Below are 21,039 nucleotides of genomic sequence, written 5' to 3'. Positions count from 1 at the left end.
TGCGTTGCCAAATTCAGCACAAATAAGATGACAGATCCAATCAATCTAATACGGGGATGCGAACATTACGTTGTAAACACCTGTATGCCTGTATGCATGGCATCTGCCAGCTTCTTTGCTGTACGAACTTAAGTTCTAAAAAAAAAAAAAAACATTGGAAAGGGATGGTCTTCCTTGGAGCAATGTGTCTCCACCCCAACCCCTTTGAGAAGTGTTGGACTTCCACTCCTAGAATTCCCTAGCCAATCCTATCGCTTTCTGTTCTGTTCTTTCTTTTTTTAAAAAACTGTTTCCTGTCTTCGTTTTTGTGACTTTTATCTTGGTCACCCTATGGATGCTACTCTAGCTAGTTGCGTGTTTAGATCTATAAGCAACAGAAACGCTCCAGGGAAATTAATCTGTCTTCCACCCACAAACTCATGAGAAGAGGAACATCTGGCAGTAATGGATGTGTGCAACCAGCTGGAAAGAATTCTGGTGGCCCATCCAGCTCTTCCCAGGTATGGGAATAAACATCATTATCTAGGCAGTTGGCATGTGAATCTCCACGTTTTCTCCCAGCGTAGGTGGATTTTGCAAGGAAAGCCTCATTTGTAGAGACTGGTTTCACATACCTCGCTAAACTGTAATTTTTAACACAGGTGACAGATTATAGAATAACAGAGTTGGAAGGGACCTTGGAGGTCTTCTAGTCCAACCCCATCCCCAAGCCAGATGTTGTGGCCCGCTGGTGGCCAGCGGAGCTGGCAGCAGAGTCAGACAGTGAGAAGATTGGGGAGGAACATGGGCCAGTCCTGGGGGCTGGGGAAAGTTCAGACGAGGGCTCTGCGTTGGAGACAGAGAGGGAGCTAGACAGCACTGAGGCAGAGGAACAGCTGGAGCCCGTTCCCAATGTGTGCATGCGCAGAGCTGCCAGAAGACAAGAACAACTCAGAAAGCAGGGTCGACTCGGGAGTAAAACCACAACTTGGAGATGATTGGCCTCTCCCATAGGAAACAAAAGAGGAGTGACCGGGGAGGGGGCTTTTGCAGGAAACAATTTGTTCCTTCGGTCATTTCAAGAATGGAAAGTTCTGTTCGTGACTCTTAAGATACTCTGTGCCAAGTTTTGCCTTGTTCTGCGTTTGGAAACAAGTTACATGGCAGCTTGCCAAGCGAGATAAGGTCTGTGTTGATAAATATTCCTTTGAAAAACTGTTTGGACAAGACTTGCTGACTGTGAATGAAAGTAAATTCACTGGCGTGTCAATAAAAGAGGTTTTGTCGGGACCAAAACTCTGCTTCCTGCTTTTTAAGGGAGCTTACGTCAGAACACCGGAGATCTATACCATTCCGGACAAATGGTTATCGAATCTCTTCTTAAAAATCTCCAGTGGTGAAATGCCCACAACTCCTGAAGACAAAGTGTTCCATTTATTGTTCTCTCTATCAGGAATTTCCCACCTCCAGATTTAAGGGAAAAAAGTGTTTTATTTAGACACAGTGAGAAATGGTATCTAAATAAGAAAAGGAAAAGAAACTTAGCGGTCAGAGAGAAAAACCTAAGTACTGTTGGAAAGGCTGCTTTGTGAGATAGAATTCAACGTCTCTCTAATCCACTTGTGTGTGTTTGTTGCCGAAGTGGCACATTTGGAGAAGAGAATGAAAAACATTTTGCCTAAGAGTTTGATTTCTTTTTTTTTTTTTCTGCTACTGATCTGAAATAGAATGAGAAAATGGCTTGCAAATCAGGGGCAGGTTTCAAAACCTGTCACTACCGGTTCGCTTGGTGCACGTGAACTTGTGCGCTTCTGCACATGCAGGTGGGCGGAGTCTGCCACCGCCGCTACAGGTTTGCCTGATCCGTGGCGAACTGGTAGCAACCCACTACTGTTGCAAATGGATACTTCCATCATCGGAAGGAAAAGAGAAGGGGGAAAAAAAAAACCCAGTGCATTTAAATCCCATAAACATTTTTATTTGCGAGAAAAAACATTTTGCATTTTATGCTAGCAGTCAATTTGCTGTATTTCCCCCTCCTTTTTCCCCCCTCTACACACACACATACACATTCACACAGCTTGCTCCCCTCATCTCGTTATATGGTAACTTAACGTGGTTCCATGTGTGGCCAGATTGGGATTTTTAAAATGATGTCTGTGCTTTAAAAACTTGTCGAAATCGGTCTCCAATTAGACTTTAGGATTTGCATGTGACAGAAAAGAAGCTTTTGGAGTTTTTTTGCTTGCTTTTTCGGTGAAGTGTTACATCACTTTGGATCACCTTGCCTTGCTTTGAATTCTCTGCGGCATGTCGTTCAACAGATGTGCCTTTAACTGGGAGCTTTGCATAACATGTTCTCACCGATGTTTTATGCACTGGCAAGCAGTTCAGCATTGGAAAGTTCTGACTGTCAGATGAATGTTCTCGGTTGCCTCGCCGGATGTGCAAAACACTTCCAAAACAGCCTATAATTGCCTGATCTGCGGAGGATGAAGAAGTTAAAATCTGTCCCCCAGACTTTTTTTTAAAAAAAAATATTTAAATGCATGGAAATAGCAATAGCACTTAGACTTATATACCGCTTCACTGTGCTTTACAGCCCTCTCTAAGCGGTTTACAGAGTCAGCATAATTGCCCCCAACAATCTGGGTCCTCATTTTACCCATCTCGGAAGGATGGAAGGCTGAGTCAACCTTGAGCCCGGTGAGATTCGATCTGCCAAATTGCAGGCAGCCGGCAGGCAGCAGAAGTAGCCTGCAGTACTGCACTCTAACCACTGCGCCACCGAGGCTCAGTAGCCTCGAGGAAGGATGGATAGATAGATTATGACAGACAGACAGACAGACAGACAAACAGAGCAATAGCAATAGCAATAGCCCTTAGACTTATATACCACTTTACAGTGCTTTACAGCCCTCTCTAAGCAGTTTACAGAATCAGCATATTGCCCCCAACAATCTGGGTCTTCATTTTACCCATTTCGGATGGATGGAAGGCTGAGTCAACCTTGAGCCCGTCAGGATCAAACTTCTGGCTGTAGGCAGAGTTACCCTGCAATACTGCATTGTAACCACTGGGAAGGAAGGAAGGAAGGAAGGAAGGAAGGAAGGAAGGAAGGAAGGAAGGAAGGAAGGAAGGAAGGAAGGAAGGAAGGAAGGAAGGAAGGAAATAGCACTTAGACTTATATACTGCTTTACACTGCTTTGTTACAGCCCTCTCTAAGCGGTTTACAGAGTCAGCATTTTGCCCCCAACGATCTGGGTCCCATTTTACTCACCTCAGAAGGATGGAAGGCTGAGTCAACCTTGAGCCCGGTGAGTTTCAAACTGCCAAATTGCAGGCAGCCGGCAGTCAGCAGAAGTAGCCTGCAGTACTGCACTCTAACCACTGCGCCACCGTGGCCCAAAATGTTAGCGGCTCTAACAGGCAGAGCCATTAATATCAGAAACACTTAAATTAGTTGACAACAGTTAGTTGATTCGCAATTTGGCCGTGTTCTGATAGACAGCAGCTCCCTCTCCCTTCTGCAATCTACATTTTGAGGGATCTACTGGTTTTTTGGGTTTTTTTTTGCCCATCTTTTGCATTTAAGGGCTTCCTTCTTCCCCTTACTTTTTAAATAGCAGAGGTGGTATTCTTATTGGTTTTTTTTTTTTTGTCCTGCTTTTTTTGGCAGTTTGTATTGGACGTTCTGATGTTGGATTGCAAATTGGGTCATGCCCTACAATAATGGAAAGCACAAGTATATTTCACCTTTTGGTGGAAAAAACAAGACAAGCGATCTCTGGGCCTCGTGCCTGTTTTGCATTGTAGTGAAAAACCTACCTGAAATAGGTTGGAAGGGGCTGGTGGAATCCGTTTTTCTCTCCTTCCCATCTTAAAAGGAATCTTAAGAACAAAGATGATTATGGGACCGTAGGCTAAAACACATGAAGAACGGTTGCAGGAACTGGGTATGTGTAGTTTAATGAAAAGAAGGACTAGGGGAGATATGATAGCAGTGTTTCAATATCTCAGGGGCTTCCACAAAGAAGAGGGAGTCAAACTATTATCCAAAGCACCTGAGGGCAGGACAAGAAGCAATGGGTGGAAACTAATCAAGGAGAGAAGCAACTTAGAACTAAGGAGGAATTTCCTGACAGTTAGAACAATTAATCAGTGGAACAACTTGCCTCCAGAAGTTGTGAAGGCTCCAACACTGGAAGTTTTTAAGAAGAGATTAGACAACCATTTGTCTGAAATGGTGTAGGGTTTCCTGCCTATGCAGGGGGTTGGACTAGAGGACCTCCAAGGTCCCTTCCTATTCTATTCTATTCTATTCTATTCTATCCTATCCTATCCTATCCTATCCTATCCTATCCTATCCTATCCTATCCTATCCTATCCTATCCTATCCTATTGTTGTCATTTTCGTTCTTGTAAACATAGATGTAGACAATTAGCCAAGAACTATCTACTTTGCAAAATCTTAAACAGGAGGGGTTCTTTTTTCCATCACTTATTATTTATTTATTTATTTATTTATTAAATTTATATACCGCCCTATTCCTAAGGGACTCAGGGCGGTGAACAGCGAACGATAAAAATACATGTAATACAAACGTTAATAAAAAACCAATTAAAATATACTAAACACTCTGGTCCTAGATAATTCAAGACATCCCAGTTTAAAATAAAATCAAAAAAGCAATATAAAGGGAAAGTTAGGCCAGGCCAGCCTGCTGAAACAGGAATGTTTTGAGGGCATGGCGGAAAGTGCGCAGATCCGGAATCTTCTGTATCTCTGGGGGGAGCTCGTTCCAGATGGTGGGTGCCCTCACAGAAAAGGCTCTCCCCCTGGGGGCCGCCAGTCGACACTGTTTGGCTGACGGCACCCTGAGAAGCCCCTCTCTATGAGAGCGTACTGGGCGGTGAGAGGCTATTGGTGACAGAAGGCGGTCTCGTAAGTACCCCGGTCCTAAGCCATGGAGCGCTCTAAAGGTGGTAACTAAGATCTTGAAGCGCACCCGGAAGACCACAGGGAGCCAGTGCAATTATCTGATTTCCTTGATATTTATTTATTTATTTATTTCCCACCTTTATGTGTTTTACAAATAACGCAAGGTGTCAAACATCTCCAACACACCTACCTATTGCCAGAGGTTGTACCTGTTGCCATTTTATTTTATTTTTTGGGCCCATGTACAGTATTGTATGTAACACTACACTTCTCTTCTTGCGTTAAATATTATTTTAGCTCTGCATGTCATCCTCTCAAATTTAAATGCATGAATGCAAATGGTATCTCGAGATAACCATGTCTCTAATGAGATTTTGTGTGTGTGTGTGTGTGAGAGAGAGAGAGAAGCGAGAGGGAGGGCGGTACTGCGATCTCTATTACTTACTTTCAAAATATGTTGCAAGATAATATCATAACTTCTGCAATACCCCAAAGCAATTGCTAATTTTAAACACGGGCTGTGTTTATTTCTCTCTGTGTGTGTTTTAATATATTCTGTTACCATTCTGAGATACTTACGACTTTGGAGGCTGGCCAGATTTCTGTATAACTTGTGCTGTATATTCAAGTTTGGAAGAAAACACCATTTGGCCCTCATCAGATGGCGGTGGAGATGGTTTGTTGGATGGGGGTTGGAAGGAGACAAAGGCAGAAGAAATATTCAGAAGTTCTACAAGAAGTGAATGCCAAAATAACTTCTCCCCCCCCATCCCCCACCTCAACCAGAAAGTGGCTTATTTCTCCTGGTTTCTCACCAGGAGGTGTCACTACAGATCAGCAGGAGCTCAAGAGACAGAATAGCTAATAAGCTCATTAACACCATCCTCTTTCATTCACTGTTTTTTCCTCCCCCCAGGTGGTCAGTATATGCTGCCTCCTAAGAACATTTCACAACAATGGCAGATGATACCTGGAGGTCATTTAATGAGTTTAGGCCAGGGATGGGGAATTTCCAGATGATGATGTTGATTTACATCCTTGGCTACGCTAGCATTGAGGGATGAGAATGGGTGCCAAATTTGATTCCCCATCTGAGAAGGTAAAGAGTGAAAGTTAGAATATTTTGGACACCCAGGAAAATACGGCATCCTTCACTTAATCCTCCAAGGAAAGACTGAAGGCAAACGAGGTCCAGGCAGAAGAAGAACATCATGGCTTCAAAACCTAAAGGACTGGTTTGGACAAAACTCAGCAGCACTTTTTTGTGCGGCTGTTGACAAAAATAGGATGGCCAACATGATCGCCAACGTCCGATGACGGATATGGCACTAGAAGAAGAAGATCTGAGAAGGGCTAGGGTTCATATATAAGTGCTACGTTTTCTCAATTGGCCCATAATTAATTAGGAGCGTACCTTGTGTTAAGTCCAAACCAGTATGGTTTAATGTCATGTGTGATTTTGGCTGGTGAAATCCATGTCGGCTGCGAAAGATCAGGTCTACATGCCGAGGTCTGTTGGAAGAAATGTCCATCTGGGTTCAGTTCCAAGTGGGGAGAAAGACATTGGAAACATGGAGACTGCTTGGAAAGATGGTTTAATGGTGCAGCAGAACCACCAAGCACATTGTTTCCTGATGGCTTATTTGTATCCTATGACTATCTTTAAGTGTTGTACCTTATGATTCTGGATGAACGTATCTTTTCTTTTATGCATACTGAGAGCTTATGCACCAAGACAAATTCCTTATGCATCCAATCACACTTGGCCAATAAAAAAATTCTATTCTATTCTATTCTATTCTATTCTATTCTATTCTATTCTATTCTATTCTATTCTATTCTATTCTATTCTATTCTATTCTATTCACACGTGATTCTGGGTAGCTGAACACATGGAAGAGAAAGATATATATTTATACCATTTCTTGGGACTTGCCTTTGAGCTTTCTGCTCCTGTGACAAGGGCATATATCCTATTGTTTGTCAGACTCCCAGGGGGCAATACGGGGAGCCAGCTAACCTTGTAGACTGTCTGTGTCCCAGGTTTGGTTGAATCTTGCTGGGTGATGATGTAATGAAGAGACTTATGTTCTGAAAGGGTGTTGAGCAATTCCTATTACGGCTTAATGGCTTTGTCCTGGTTTGGAACTTGAGTAGGGCTAATCCTATCACCCTGGAGCTGAAGGCCTTTTGTCTTGTAGATAAGGAGGCCCGGTCTTTTTTGGGCTATTAACAAAGGTGGGAGCTGCTTTCCAAGAGCAGGTTTCTCCTTTTCTCATCCAGGGAAATATAATATTCTTCCTTTTTTAATATTTCCTAAAATATTTCATTCTTCTAGGTGGGGGGTGGGTGCTAACTTTCTTCAGGTCCAATTAAATTGATTTATTGCTAGTCATGTCTATGTCCAGGAATCTTCTCAACTCACAGTTGGCACCTCCTTGGGGTTAGATAAGGGTCAATGGAATTCAAGAGGCGTTGGGCTTAGTTAGCTTATGGCTATGATTCTGGGCGGATACCTCTTTTAACTTTGCGCACAGGTTCTTGTTAGTGGGCTTCAGAGCTGTTTGAGCCTGGTGTGATTGTATGTGTGCATCTGTGTGGTCTCTATCTAAATAGAAGCATCTTTACTATTTGATTGCATGAAAGTCAAACCATCACCAGAACCTGCCCAATGTACAGTATGAACTCAAGCCTAGGAAAATGGGGTTTCCACATTTTAGCTTTTAAGGAGCCTAACATTCCTATGGATTCTCTACTTAAATCTGCAAAGACTCTGCATTTAAATGAGAAATACTTTTCTACCGACGCGTTTTTCTTCCTTTTCTCCAATTTTAGACATCTTGCCTTCCTAGGATTTACAACCAAGTTGAGAAAAGGAAGGTTTCCCATTTCAATCCGTGGTGACAGCAAAACTACTACTAATTTTTGCCCAATTTCCTTGCTGTCCAGGACAGGAGTTGTAAAATATGAAGGCCAGTTTCTTTGCCAAAAATCAGCAAAAAAAATAACATGCAAAAGACAGGCTTTTTATATAACTTTATAATGTCTAGTAGACATTGTTTGTTTTTAATGAAGTGACAAACATCTAATAAAAGTAGTGTGGAACCTAGAATGATTTTACTTTATATTTTTGCTTTTGGTTTATAAGATAGTATAAGGCTCTGTTCTGGTACTGCTTTTGTCTCATTCATTTTAAATTTTAAATAGCCAGTATCCTGGATATTAGAATGATTGGATCTAAGTATTCAATAAATGATTACCTTTAAAAAAAAAATCAGCTTTTTTTTTTATTTGATTTATATGCCGCCCTTCTCCGGAGACTCAGGGCGGCTTACAATGCGTTAAGCAAAACATTGATATTGCATCTATAATGCACTGGGAATTTTTGATGTAATTTCAGCAAATCCTATTTCCGTTAAGTCAATATTGTAAAGAAATTCATTTCACAAGGTAGGATCATCAGGGATTATAACTATTATAGAACTAATTTTATGGATAGAAGCTTCGTATCTTTGTGTACCTTTCGAGTCCAGAAATCATAAAATATATTACAACGGCAAAGATTTCCTGTAACACCTTCATACTTGTGGATAGATTGCATGGAATATCAGGACAATAACTTCTTGTAACCACAAACAAAGAGTTTCGGGATGTGTAAATAAGAGTGATGTGCTGGTTAAGATGTTGTATTCTAGGCAGGGGTGGGGCTGCTGGGGGTTCGCAGGGGTTCAGAAGAACCTCTAGCTAAGATTCTGTGCAGTTCAGAGAACCCGCAAATCCCACTCCTGGATGGCCCCGCCCACCCTGCCCCTCCCCTCCCAGGAGTCCCCACGCAGCCCGTTTTGGATGCAGGTAAGAGCAGGGCACGTGCAGAGGCTCGGGGAGGGTGGAAAATGGGCCTACTGGACATTCAGGCCCTTTTCTGGACTCCAGAGCCTGAGGAGGCCGTTTTCGCCCTCCCGGAGGCTCGAAGAAAGCCTTCGGAGCCAGGGGAGGGCAAAAATCCCCCCCCCCGTGCAGGAGGCTGAATAGGCCATGCCCACCATGGCCACACCCACCCAGCAACCGGGCAGAGAGCCCCTAGCTAAAATTTTTGAAGCCCACGCCTGATTCTAGGCTACAGAAGTGCATTGGATAGTTTGGAGTAAGATCCTCAACCTTCCTTATAGGAATATTCTTGTGTGTAGAATTTTATGTATGCGGAAGTTTATGTATGCCACCTTGAACTCCAGGAGAAACGATGAGATATAAAACTGATATCAACAAGGCAGTTGTCTATTGAATTGATTATTGCTGGGTTCAGCAAATGTTACAGAATATTGCCCTTTTGTCCAATATTTATTTATTTGTGGAATTTACACCTATAATGTTTAATGATGGTTAACATCTTAGATGATTGGAGATCATGTTAGATTCTGAAGCACCATTGTAAAGTAAGGCATGAACCATGGGTATCGGGGTGGTGCAGTAGTTAGAGTGCAGGACTGCAGGCTACTTCTGCTGACTGCCGGCTGCCTGCAATTTGGCAGATCAAATCTCACCAGACTCAAGGTTGACTCAGTCTTCCATCCTTCTGAGGTGGGTAAAATGAGGACCCACCCAAATTGTTGGGGGCAATATGCTGACTCTGTAAACCGCTTTGAGAGGGCTGTAAAGCACTTAAAGCGATATATAAGTCTAAGTGCTATTGCTATTACCAATGAGGCCTAAAGAATAAACCAGGATTTAAGGATGGGAACCAGCATAGAATAGTCATGAGCGGGAAATAGATGCCATTATATTCTATGGAGAATCACCACAGAACTGTGAGATATTAATGCACACACAGATGCACTCTGAAGTTCATCTATGTCAAATCAATCTCTTTTTTTAAAAAAAGTCTTTAAATAATAGAAGAGTGAGTCAGACAAACCTATCAGGTTATGAGACATTACTTAATACAGCCTGTTTTTGTTTTTTTCCTGAGCCTAACGTATTTTTAATGAGAGACAATTGCAATTGCTTCAGCAGAATCAATTCTCATAACCAATGACCTCTGAGAACATATGGAGTTGCTGGCAAAATTTCTGGTGGGGACTGAGTGAACTTGCTGTTTATATGAAACGCTGCCTCTGTTTTTTAGCTTACTAGATTCATATCAGAGGTGGGTTTCGGCAGGTTTTGACCAGTTCTGGAGAACCGGTAGCGGAAATTTTGAGTAGTTCGGAGAACCAGTAAATACCATCTCTGACTGGCCCCACCCCCATCTATTCTCTGCCTCCTGAGTCCCAGCTGATTGGGAGGAAATGGGGATTTTGCAGTAACCTTCTCCTGGAGTGGAGAGGGAATGGAGGTTTTACAGTATCCTTCCCCTGGAGTGGGGTGGGAATGGAGATTTTACAGTATCCTTGCCCTGCCACGTCCACCAAGCCATGCCCACCAAGCCATGCCATGCCCACCAAGCCACACCCACAGAACCGGTAGTAAGAAAATTTGAAACCCATCACTGATTCATACTCTTCATTTCAAGAAGGTGTACGTAACTCTCCCTCAGCGGTGGGATGCTGCAGGTTTAACAACCGGTTCGGTGATTGCGCGCTTTGTAAAGCTGCGCGCACGGGCACAGTTTTACAAATACTAACCTTCTGTGTTACCATTGGGAGTAACACAGTTGAGGCACGGTAATCCGCTCTGTTGTGCCAATCAGCTGAGAAGATAAAGGTAAGTAAAGCACAGGGGCAGGTGGGCGGCCAACCTAATCATCAGAGTGAACCGGTTCGCTCCCAGCTGATCGTCGGAGCTACCAGTTCGCCTGAACTGGTCCGAACCGGTTGAATCCCACCTCTGCTCTTCCTCCTCCCTAGTGCCAGTCCAAAACATAAACCATTACTCCACTACTCTGTGCTTTTTGAGTAATATAAAGGAAAGGAGCCACATAGTGACAGAATAACAGAGTTGGAAGGGAGCTGGAGGGTCTTCTAGTCCAACTCCCTGCCCAGGCAGATGACCCTAGACCATTCCAGACAAATGGCTGTCCAATCTCTTCTGAAAAACGTCCAATGATAGAGCCCCCACAACTTCTGAAGCCAAGCTGTTCCACTGATTAATTGTTCTAACTGTCAATATGAGTCTATGGATCCTTCCATATGCCAATGTTATGCAGGAGATGGTGAGGTCCTCTTCTCTTGACATATATTCAAGCAGAGCCTTGATGGACATCTTTCTGAGACATTTTGATTTGGATTGGAGGTTGAACTCCCAAGAATGAAATGTCCTAGTCCAACTCTGATTTTGTGGAGCTCCGCCATTTAAAATCAAAACATAAATTCACTGTAGGGATGAACCAATTTTGAAGGACATTCATATATCCTTTGTACCAGGGGTGAAATCTACTTACTTTCCCTACCGGTTCAGAAGGGCGCGCGCATCACATGCGATTTTGGACCCTCTGCACATGTGCAAAGCCTTCTGCGCATGTGCAGAGGGTAAAAAGCAGATTACTTCCTAGTTAAAACCAGGAAGTAACAACGTCCGGGCAGGTGGGTGGAGCCTCGCACTGCCGCTGCTACCAGTTCTCCAAACCACCTGCCACCGCCGCCGCTACCAGTTCACCTGAACTGGTGCGAACCGGTAGCATTTCACCCCTGCTTTGTACATTCTTCCAGATTCCATCTGGGATTGTATGTTAGTATTTCTGGATGATGGTGACGATTGATAATGATTACAATTGTGCACGTTGGCAAGGCTTTGTTGACCCATCCTGTGTACGCCAAGAAGTCTACCCATCTTCTCTTATTTGATACTCCGTTCATAGAAAACCAACTCAGTTAATGATTCCTTACGATGCTGCGTGTTTGTACATTAAGCAGCAATTTTTTGCTTTTGAACAATATGCTGTGTCTTTTCTTTTTTTAACAGAATCTATCACACTGGAAATCTTAAAAGGAAGAATTGTTGTGGGTGAGTGGTGCCCATTAATATAAATCTGTCTGCTCTGCTTGATGTGGGCTAGCTTGGTGTATTTGAAAGATATTCAGGACAGTTTTTAAATGCTTTCTGTTTTAAACCCAGGAAGATGCTGTCTGTCTGACTGTGTGTGCATGGGAGGCAGAGGCAATGTGACTGACAGCCTCGTCAATCTGGCGTTTTTATAGAAATTCATTCTGACCTTGGTTTTCCTTTCCTTTTGGATCTTCAACAGCCAGCTTACATATATTCTTTCCAAGTCAATTAAACATTGGAAGGATGTTATGTAAACGGGCCCAGGATTTTGCCCTTCAGCAAAAGGATAACGCTAACAAATTGAACAGGTACTCATTATTATTATAATTTCAGATGTTTCCCTACAGTGTTTTCTGGTTTGTCTCTGTTCCATCCTTACCTTTTAAAAAAAAAACAGGATGGGGTAATTTGAGTGGTGGTAGAGCTGCCAATATTTTAAAAGAGCCTCAGTGGAGGCGTCTTTCATTCTTTCCTTCACTGGGGAAGAAAAGTCTTTAAATTTCCAGACAATAAATCACTTGCCTTCTCCCCACCTCGCCTACCGCTTAGTTATTTTACTTTTGGATAAAAAAGTACAGTAATTCCCCCTAAGAGGATTATCGTGCTGAAGTTAATTCTCTTTCTGCATTGTGTCCGAGGCTGATCCGCAGCTTCCAAGAGTAGCTTTTGAAAGCTGTTTAGGTGCTGCCAAATGTATATAAGTTTGTACGCGTTAAATAAAGGCCTGTCTTGGATGTAATAGCTAACCACTGGTGCACAACATCTGGCTATTATTGTATTATTTCACTCCGTGTACATCTTTAAATAGCGAGGCACAATATACTGTATAGTCTCTTTCAGGTGGATTAAGAGCTGCTGGGGGCATATTATTGTTAATGTGGGCTGAACAGCTCAAACCGAAAGGAAGATTATCTGCCTTTAGAGACATTGCTTGGCATGCCTTATTGCTGTTAAGAGATATAATTGTTGGGTTTTTTTCTTCTTAAAAACCTCAAGCAGCCATTTCTTCTGTGTTTGACAAAAAATGTGGCAATGACAATTAAGAGTCAATACTAAAAGTAGCTGCTCTCCATTTTGCTACAAGCATGAAAGCTGAACCCAGGTTTTCGTGGCAGCAGGAATGGAGAAAAGATTTACAAAGGTCCCGGGGCCCACTATTCAAAAATGGAGATTTTTTTCAATTGTCAAGATGATTTAAAAAAAAGATAGCAGGTTAATTTGAAATCTTTTGCTGTTACTCCCCCTTTTATATAGCCCAAACTGTTTCTCTCTCTCTCTCTTGGTCTTTCGCATTGTAGTAGGAGTAGGAGTAATCCCCTAAGGGACACAAGCTTTTGATTGCACAAGAATAAATACATTTTAGAAAAACAGCAAAATGTGTTACTTTTAATTTCAGAGGATTGGGGTGCTAAATTGTACCCAGGGACTTCACAAGCTGTCTTTTATCAACAGGGAAGACGTGATGTATAGGATTGGGACTTTTATCCATTAGCAGCTGTGATGGAATAGAGGGAGAAAGTAGTTTCCCAGGAGGAAGAAACAACTCGGCTCCTGATATCATGTGTGTGAGAATGAGGATGAAGACGGCTCCTGCATAATAATTCCCAGAATATATCATAGATGTAGATAGGAGAGTCTTCAATCTGGCAAGATTCTGTCTATAGGTGTGAAACAATAAAGAACTCAGTTAGGAAGAATTGCCACATGTCATTCTTGATCTTGGGCCTGAGGAATTCTGTGAGTTGAAGTTCACACATGGTGGCTGATGAATTCTGGGAGCTGAAGTCCATACATGGTGTGATGGAATGCAGTGAGGAGGTGGAGGGAAAGGGTGCATTCCCGAGGAGTAAGAGCAGTGTAGGATTCAGCCAGTTCTGTTTGGTTTGGGTGAACCGGTAGTGGTGGCTCTAGGAGGCTCCACTCACCCACCTGGATGTAATGTGTGAGCAAAGAGCACGCGTGGAAGGCTGTGCACATGCGCAGAGGATGCACATTCACATTTGCGAACCTTCTGGTAGGGAAGGTAAGTGAATCCTACCTCTGAGTAAGAGGTAATTCAGTTCAGATATTTTGTGTGAGAGAAAGAGGGTGAAGAAGGCTCCTCCCCATTAGTTCCCAGAGTAGGTCATAGATGAGGTAGGAGAGTCTTCAGTCTGGCAAGATTTTGTTTATAGGTGTGAAACAATAAAGAACTCAGCTTCTTAGTTTTGGACCTGACCTCAGAGTTGTGTTGTAAAAAGTGAAAAGAATGGGATCAAATCTAGCGTGCAGAGATGTTGTCAGAAATTCTTGTGTTGCCAGGTAATTTAGAATTTACAGGGCAGATACTAAAGCTGGAAGGACACTAAAGGAGAAGTTAGGACTGAAGTAAACGTGAACTGAAGATCATGTTTCTTAAAATGTAATTAATCCTGATTGATGAGGGGATCCTTCTCTAACCTGCCCTGGTGAGAGGGATGGTCTGTGGAGTTCGAGTCACAGAAGGATTGCTTTCGTTGGGAAGATTTACAGCCCTTCAGCCTCTTTCTCCTTCCTCTACCCTGAAGTTGCTCAGTTTAGACACCAGCAAAAGGAAGGTTAGATATTAATAAGGTTTAAATGTCTGGCAGGCACTGGGCACTGGCCGCAGCAACGGAGGGAAATAATTATCTGATTGGGGTTAGAGCTGGAAGTTTGTTATCTCACAGTTTCTAAGAGTAAATTGGAAGATCCAGCTTGGCTAAGGAGCCTCGCTTCTAGGTGTTAATTGAAAAACGCAGGTCAGTCACAGGACAGGGAGAGGCTAGCAAAGCAAGATTGACTTGGAAAATAGGCCTGATCTAGCTAGAAGCTGCAGAGAAAAAGAATACAGTACATTAAAATACCTAAAATACATCCCTTTGTGTATGTGTGGTGTGTGTGTGTGTGTGTGTGTGTATGTTTTTTGAGGTTTTCGCGGGTATTTGTATGTAGGTCTTTGGTTATTCGTGTTTTCTCCCATGTAAAATTGGAAGTGTCTTGGCGACGTTTCGATGGTCTCATTCGTCATCTTCAGGCTGGTGTTTTCGGCTTCATACTTCTAGGAGCAATGCGAGATCGCAGCTGTTTCTTCCTTTTAACTGCTAGTGGGGGTGTGAACTGATTGGGTTGCTCACATTTCAGCTTTGTTCATCACAAGGTTTGACTGGCCACCACGCTCCCTTTTATATCCTGTGCGGTGTGATCCAGTGACTCAGACTAATCTCAGGCACGCCTTTTCTTCTGTTGCGCGCGCTTATCTCTGTGATGCTGACGTGGATCCAGCCAAGACTCATTACCCTCATCACTGTCCATCTGTGGCTGCGTGGACATGCTTGGCCCCGGCCCTATCTCTTGCCCTTCGGCGGACACCGAAGGCATTGCCAGAGAGGAGGGTCCTGGAGAGGGAGGCCTTGCCAACTCCTTTCCTTCACTCTTGGAGTCCTCTCCTGCCGATGACACAGGCTCAGATAACGGAGCCACAACAACCTGGGAGATGACCAAGATATGAGTGACTATGAGCAGATCATTCTGATTCAGGAACCCAAAGGTGTGATGTGAATGATTTTTTTTTAAAAAAAAGGTGATCTTATAATAATACAAATTGTCCAGGTAGCGAGACCCTAGTAGAGAAAGTCTTTTGTTTGATCAATGCAAAGCTTTCTCAGATTTAACAGAATCAAAACAGATTTTCTATTCAGATTTGACTTATTTGAATAGGGAAATGTGTTGGGTGTTAATTAACCTAGCAGAGAAGATTCAGCTGCAGACTAATTATAGCATAAGAAAATATCATTCATTTTGTTCTCACTTGTATAACATCACAAAATGTCACCAGTTGCTTTATATACACATAGAATTTTGACTCGGGTGCGTAAGGTGGGTCTAACATTTGCTTCTTCCATTTTAAAATATTGACTGAAGTTGGTTTGTCGTCTGCAAAATGGAAGCAATTTGCACTCCAGATAGGCAGAAAAAATGAAGGGAATTAAGTTTTCTCAGTTCCGGACAGTTGCAAGTTCAAGGCAAGGAAATTGAATGTCGTCTGTGAAAAAGTCTGCCCTACTTCAATGCTGTTTGTTTTTTTTTACCACAGAAATATCAAAATAATGACCCTAAGTTAAACATGGCATGATATCACAGTACTGCAATGTGTCTGGTATTTTGAAAAATTACTCCATTAATTTACTTTCTCATAGAAACAACTTGTGAACAATTGAACAGAATAGAATAACAAAGTTGGAAGGGACCTTGGAGGTCTTCTAGTCCTACCCCCTGCTTAGGTAGGAAACCCTACACCACTTCAGACAAAGGAGAAGGAGGTCTCCTCGAGAGTAAGGCTTGAGGATAATTGGCCACTCCCTTAGCCTATTTAAGTCACACGCCTTTAGTAAGTTTCTTGCTGGAAACAACTTGTAATTATCATCAGAGCATTTTTGGAATAGTCTTATCATATCTTGTTTTCTGGGCTGGTTGCCAACCTTTGCCGGACTTTGGTTTATTCTTGCTACTTAATAAATTTGATAAGGACTGTTGGTATGTGTCAATATCCTCGGGAATCCGGAGCTGGGGCAGAACATTCGTTTTAAGATTCAAGGGTAATATCTTTACACATGATGGAGTGGTTTTGCTTGTTTTGTGTTTTGTGCAACTGATTTCATTAAGATTCAGTCTTGTTTTACCCCATCTATGTGCAACTTCCTGCCAGCTTAAAGTTTCTTGATGGAGTAAAAGATATTAGATACTGGGGGGAAAAGGAACCAGAGAAGGATTGAAGCCCTAAAATATTATCAAAACATTTATCAAGCATTTTACATATTAGGTGCAAATTAATTCAGGTATTCCCCCCTTCTAATCACAGCTGCTTTCAGAACCCTTTTTGATAATGGGAGATAATTTTGCCGCAGCATTGTGTGGGAGAAAATAGTTATTTTAGTGAGCTTTGATTGAGCATCCATATTAATTTGCCGCACTGTGCTCTACTTAGTCAAACTGTTATCAAAATGAAATGAACACAACTTTATTACATGGCTTAAAAGGCTTTATAGAAGACTAATATCGTCGTCACTTTGCAAAAGGGAAAACAGAGATGGAGCCTCATGATGATTTTATGTCCAAATAGGATATATTATATACATACCGGTATATTTTGTATTGACAGAATGAAGTGAAGTGAGATAGAGGGTAGAAATAAATAACCCATGAGAATTCTGTTAGCCAATGTGGCAGCGATACCCCTCTTTACATCTTGTTAATGCTCCCAACCTGATCCAGGCAATTAAGCATGAAAAATAAAATTATGATATCCATGAGCAATTAAGAGCGATGAAGAAGAACCCAAATACCCCAAATACAAACCAAAAACTTGTCAGCTGCAACATTTTTAACATTACATGCTATTTATTCCCTTTTCACCCTCTTTGGCTGTTGCTTTAGTGTTTTATTAAATGTTTTTGTACACGAACCCATTGCATAACAGAGGAACCCCATAGTAAGCTGAGAAACAATTGTCACTTAAGTACTAGGCAGGACAAGAAGCAATGGATGGAAACTAATCGAGGAGAGATTCAACCTAGAACTAAAAGGAGAAATTTCCTGACAGTGAGAACAATTAATCAGTGGAACAACTTGCCTCCAGAAGTTGTGAATGCTCCAACACTGGAAGTTTTGAAGAAGATGTTGGATAACCATTTGTCTGAAGTGGTGTAGGGTTTCCTGCTTGAGTGGAGTTGGGACTAGAAGACCTCCAAGCAGAGGTGGTACTCAGCAGGTTCTGACCAGTTCTGAAGAACCGGTAGCGGAAATTTTGAGTAGTTTGGAGAACCGGTAGTAAAAATTCTGACTGGCCCCGCCCCCGTCTATTCTCTGCCTCCCGAGTCCCAGCTGATCAGGAGGAAATGGGGATTTTGCAGTATCCTTCCCCTGGAGTGGGGTGGGAATGGAGATTTTACAGTATCCTTCCCCTGCCACGCCCACCAAGCCACACTCACAGAACCGGTAGTAAGAAAATTTGAATCCCACCACTGCCTCCAAGGTCTCTTCCAACTCTGCTAAGAAAGTTATTTAGAGATCAGAAGGAGTCTTCATGATGTACAGAATCTGAATAAAGTTTTTAAGTAACCGGGCATATTTGCTAGTAAACAAACATTTCTCTCAACTTGAGTTATGTGTCCTAAAACAGGTTTTTTTTTTCTTCTCCCCAGTCTGGGGGATTAGGACTGCAATTCTTGACATTTCTAGTCAGTTTGATCTTTTGGTAGGCTAGGAAATTGGAATTTCTTGATTAGGGAATACTATTTTAAAAACCATTACTGTATTGCGTGATGCCCTTTCAAAGACTTCTTTCTCTCACTACTCATGTCCTCCTTGCCTGTTAAATATTTCATCATGTTAGAAAAGAAATGCCACTTTTTTACTACTTTGAATTTGGTATTTCTCAGGTCCAAACTAGTGCGGAAGGTAGAATTTGTGAGCTTCCAGGAGTTGCCAAGAACATCCGTTGGTGTCAACCATTTATTCAGCCACATGTGACCCCCCCCCCAGCTTGTCCAGCTGGAAAACAGGACTTCTGGAGAAGGAAAGTCTGTAAATTGTCTTACGTAGAATAGCTGAAGACTTGGAGAAGTTTACTCTGGAAAATGATCCAGTTTTTTTTTTTAAAAAAAAAAAGACACGTAGCAGTTTTGCAGAACTTGTTTTTGAAGTGCCTCCGAAAAGCTGGATTTGAAATGACAGCATGGAAACTGCAAGGAAGCCGTTAATGACTAAACATTTGGATGAAAACTCTTCAAGTGTAAGTAATTGGACAAGCTGATGGATATTGTGCAAAGCCATCGTGCGGTTCGGTTTGGTTTAACAAAATTAATGAACTCAACCATTGTGGCTTATAAACCTTGACTTATGATTTTGCATACTGCGTGAACTCAAGACAATTGTGGTTGATTCAATGACTCAATGATTGTGTTCTGACCTAGGCTTCCTTAGAAATTAAACAGCACAAACTTAGTCCCAGCAAACCTCTTTAATTCCTACAGCTGTAAATTACTTTCATTTACAGTCTTCCAGAGGAAGGTTATCAACACCCACCTATCTCATGTGGAACGCTGCCAGAGAGCTAATTTCCAGACGCAGGGCAAGGCCAAACTTGGCACAGAGTCACAAACAGAATTTTCAAATCTTGAATTGGCCAGATGAACTAATTGCTTCCTGCAAAAGCTCATGTCCCGTTCGCTTCTCTTTTATGTCTTACGGAAGGGGCCAATCATCTCCAAGCCTTACTCCCAAGTCAACCCTGTTTCCTCAATTGTTCCTGTCTCCTGGCAGCTCTGCACATGAGCATACTAGGAACAGGCTCACACTGTTCTTCTGCCTCGCTGATGTCAGACACCAGAGACTCTGGAGGCAGCAAAGAACTACCAGATGGCCTTGGCCCCCTCTCTTCCTCCGACTCAGAGCCATCGTCCGAGCCTTCCCCAGACTCCAGGACTGGCGCAAGTTCCTCCCTAACCTCCTCACTGTCCGAATCTGCTGCCAGCTTTGCTGGTCCACAACAGATTGCAAGCCAGTGGCTAGACTATGTAGCTTGCTTCAGTTTGTGTCTACACACTGTACATTGCCTCAGTCCAGTGCTAATGTGACAAAAGTCTTCTTCTGGCTATCATAACCCTGGTTTTGGATTGTTATTGTCTGCCTTCTCCCATTTTATCCAAGCAGACGTGCAACATGTTACTCTTCATTGGAGAAATAAGAACTGTTTTTCTAAATGTTCCATCATGGATTCAGGATGGCTTTCTGCATTCTTATTTTTTTTATTATTATTATTAAAAAATTGCTTCGGGTTCTTTTAAATGAGAATTCTTGAAATCTTGACTAATAACTAGTGGTTTAATTTCAAGAGATTTCAAACCCCCTTATTCAGAGCAATTCCGAAGCTGTGATCGGCAGTTTCCCCCATGAATAATAGAGTGGACTTGAATGAATTCCCATTGTCTTTTGCCTCAGGGAGAAAGAGGAGGGTGACTCTAAGTATGATCCTTTTGTCTGTTGACATTACTTCTAAACCTCAACTCCTTGGGCTGCGGCGATATACGCATTAAATAAATGATAACTGGCATTTTTCGTTGAGGTCTTAAGAGCTGTTTTAAGAGTCACCGTGGATGCTTTCCAGGAGCTGAGAGGTTAAAGATCCATGAATTATTTATGCCTTGTGTGTGATTGTAGGGGTATGTGTATCTGTGTGTGTGTCTCTCTCTCTGCATTCATCCTTCTCCACCTCCCAGTCGCAACAGGGTGACTGAAATGGAGGGTAGCTGGCACGATCATTAACTCAGAAGCATCAAAAATACTTCTCTGATTGATGGATGATTATTCTGTGTCTCTAAATCAGCTTTATTACAAGTTGCTGACGGAATGTCAAGTATAGAAATGCCACTCACAAAACTTGTGCCTGCAGCTCAGCTCGTAGAATTTGGATGGCTGGGGTAGGGTGGGGTGGGGGTGGAGAGCTGTTTGGAAAACAGGGAGATCATTTCAGGGATATAATAAGACCCAATCAAGTCCCAGAAACCTGGCACTTGATCGACATTCACAGATAGAGCTCTTACATCTAGAATATGGTTTGAGGATCTGTGCCCCTCCAGATGTTTCTGCATGCCAGAATCCAGCATCCCTCCCATACAGGAGAAATTCTGAAATTGAAATTCAGCAATATTTGGAGAGCCAGTGATGTGCCCCTCTTCTGTTCCAGAAGTCTCTTAATTTCAATTCATTGAAAGTTCTTCCTCCTTCTCTGAAGGTCATTCCCACATATTGGACTTGCTGAATATTCCTTGAGTAGAATCATCATCATCATCATCATCATCATCATCATCATCATCATCATCATCATCATCAGTTCCTTTCACACGAAGCACATAGGGCAGCATCCAATGCTTCCAATGAATCCTACCTTCAGCAGTGTCTTCAGCATCTTTCTGTTTGACATCCTGTCAGGTTTCGAGGTCGTCTCAAATAAACTGCATTTCAAACAAAGTCTTTGAAGAAAACTCCCATTTATTCAGCACAACATTCAAAGTCCGACTCATCATAGCCAACACTGACTTCCAGACCCAACCCCCACCTTTCCGTTCCCCACTCCCCTG

The 21,039-nt window shown here is 42.4% G+C and overlaps 1 protein-coding gene and 2 long non-coding RNA genes across 17 annotated transcripts in view; all 3 read left to right on the top strand.

The window, feature by feature from the left end:
- LOC132711158 (uncharacterized) overlaps positions 1 to 8,031 on the top strand; it is a 10,627-nt gene extending 2,596 nt beyond the window's left edge. The window contains exon 2 of the long non-coding RNA XR_015729803.1: positions 7,757 to 8,031. This is a non-coding gene — a long non-coding RNA (uncharacterized LOC132711158). The remainder of the gene's footprint in view (positions 1 to 7,756) is intronic.
- The window catches only part of SEMA6D (semaphorin 6D), a 320,069-nt gene that overhangs the window by 11,480 nt on the left and 287,550 nt on the right, over positions 1 to 21,039 (top strand). The window lies entirely within an intron of this gene.
- LOC132711156 (uncharacterized) lies at positions 11,819 to 20,929 on the top strand. The gene is made up of 2 exons (XR_009621991.2): positions 11,819 to 18,692; positions 20,694 to 20,929. It is a non-coding gene; the product is annotated as an uncharacterized LOC132711156 (long non-coding RNA).

The sequence above is a fragment of the Pantherophis guttatus genome, chromosome 13 (assembly GCF_059756535.1).
Source record: "Pantherophis guttatus breed Tessera chromosome 13, ASM5975653v1, whole genome shotgun sequence".
Classification (NCBI taxonomy): domain Eukaryota; kingdom Metazoa; phylum Chordata; class Lepidosauria; order Squamata; family Colubridae; genus Pantherophis; species Pantherophis guttatus.
The sequence above is the reverse complement of the archived record's forward strand: the minus strand, read 5'-3'. Positions and strand labels throughout refer to the sequence as shown.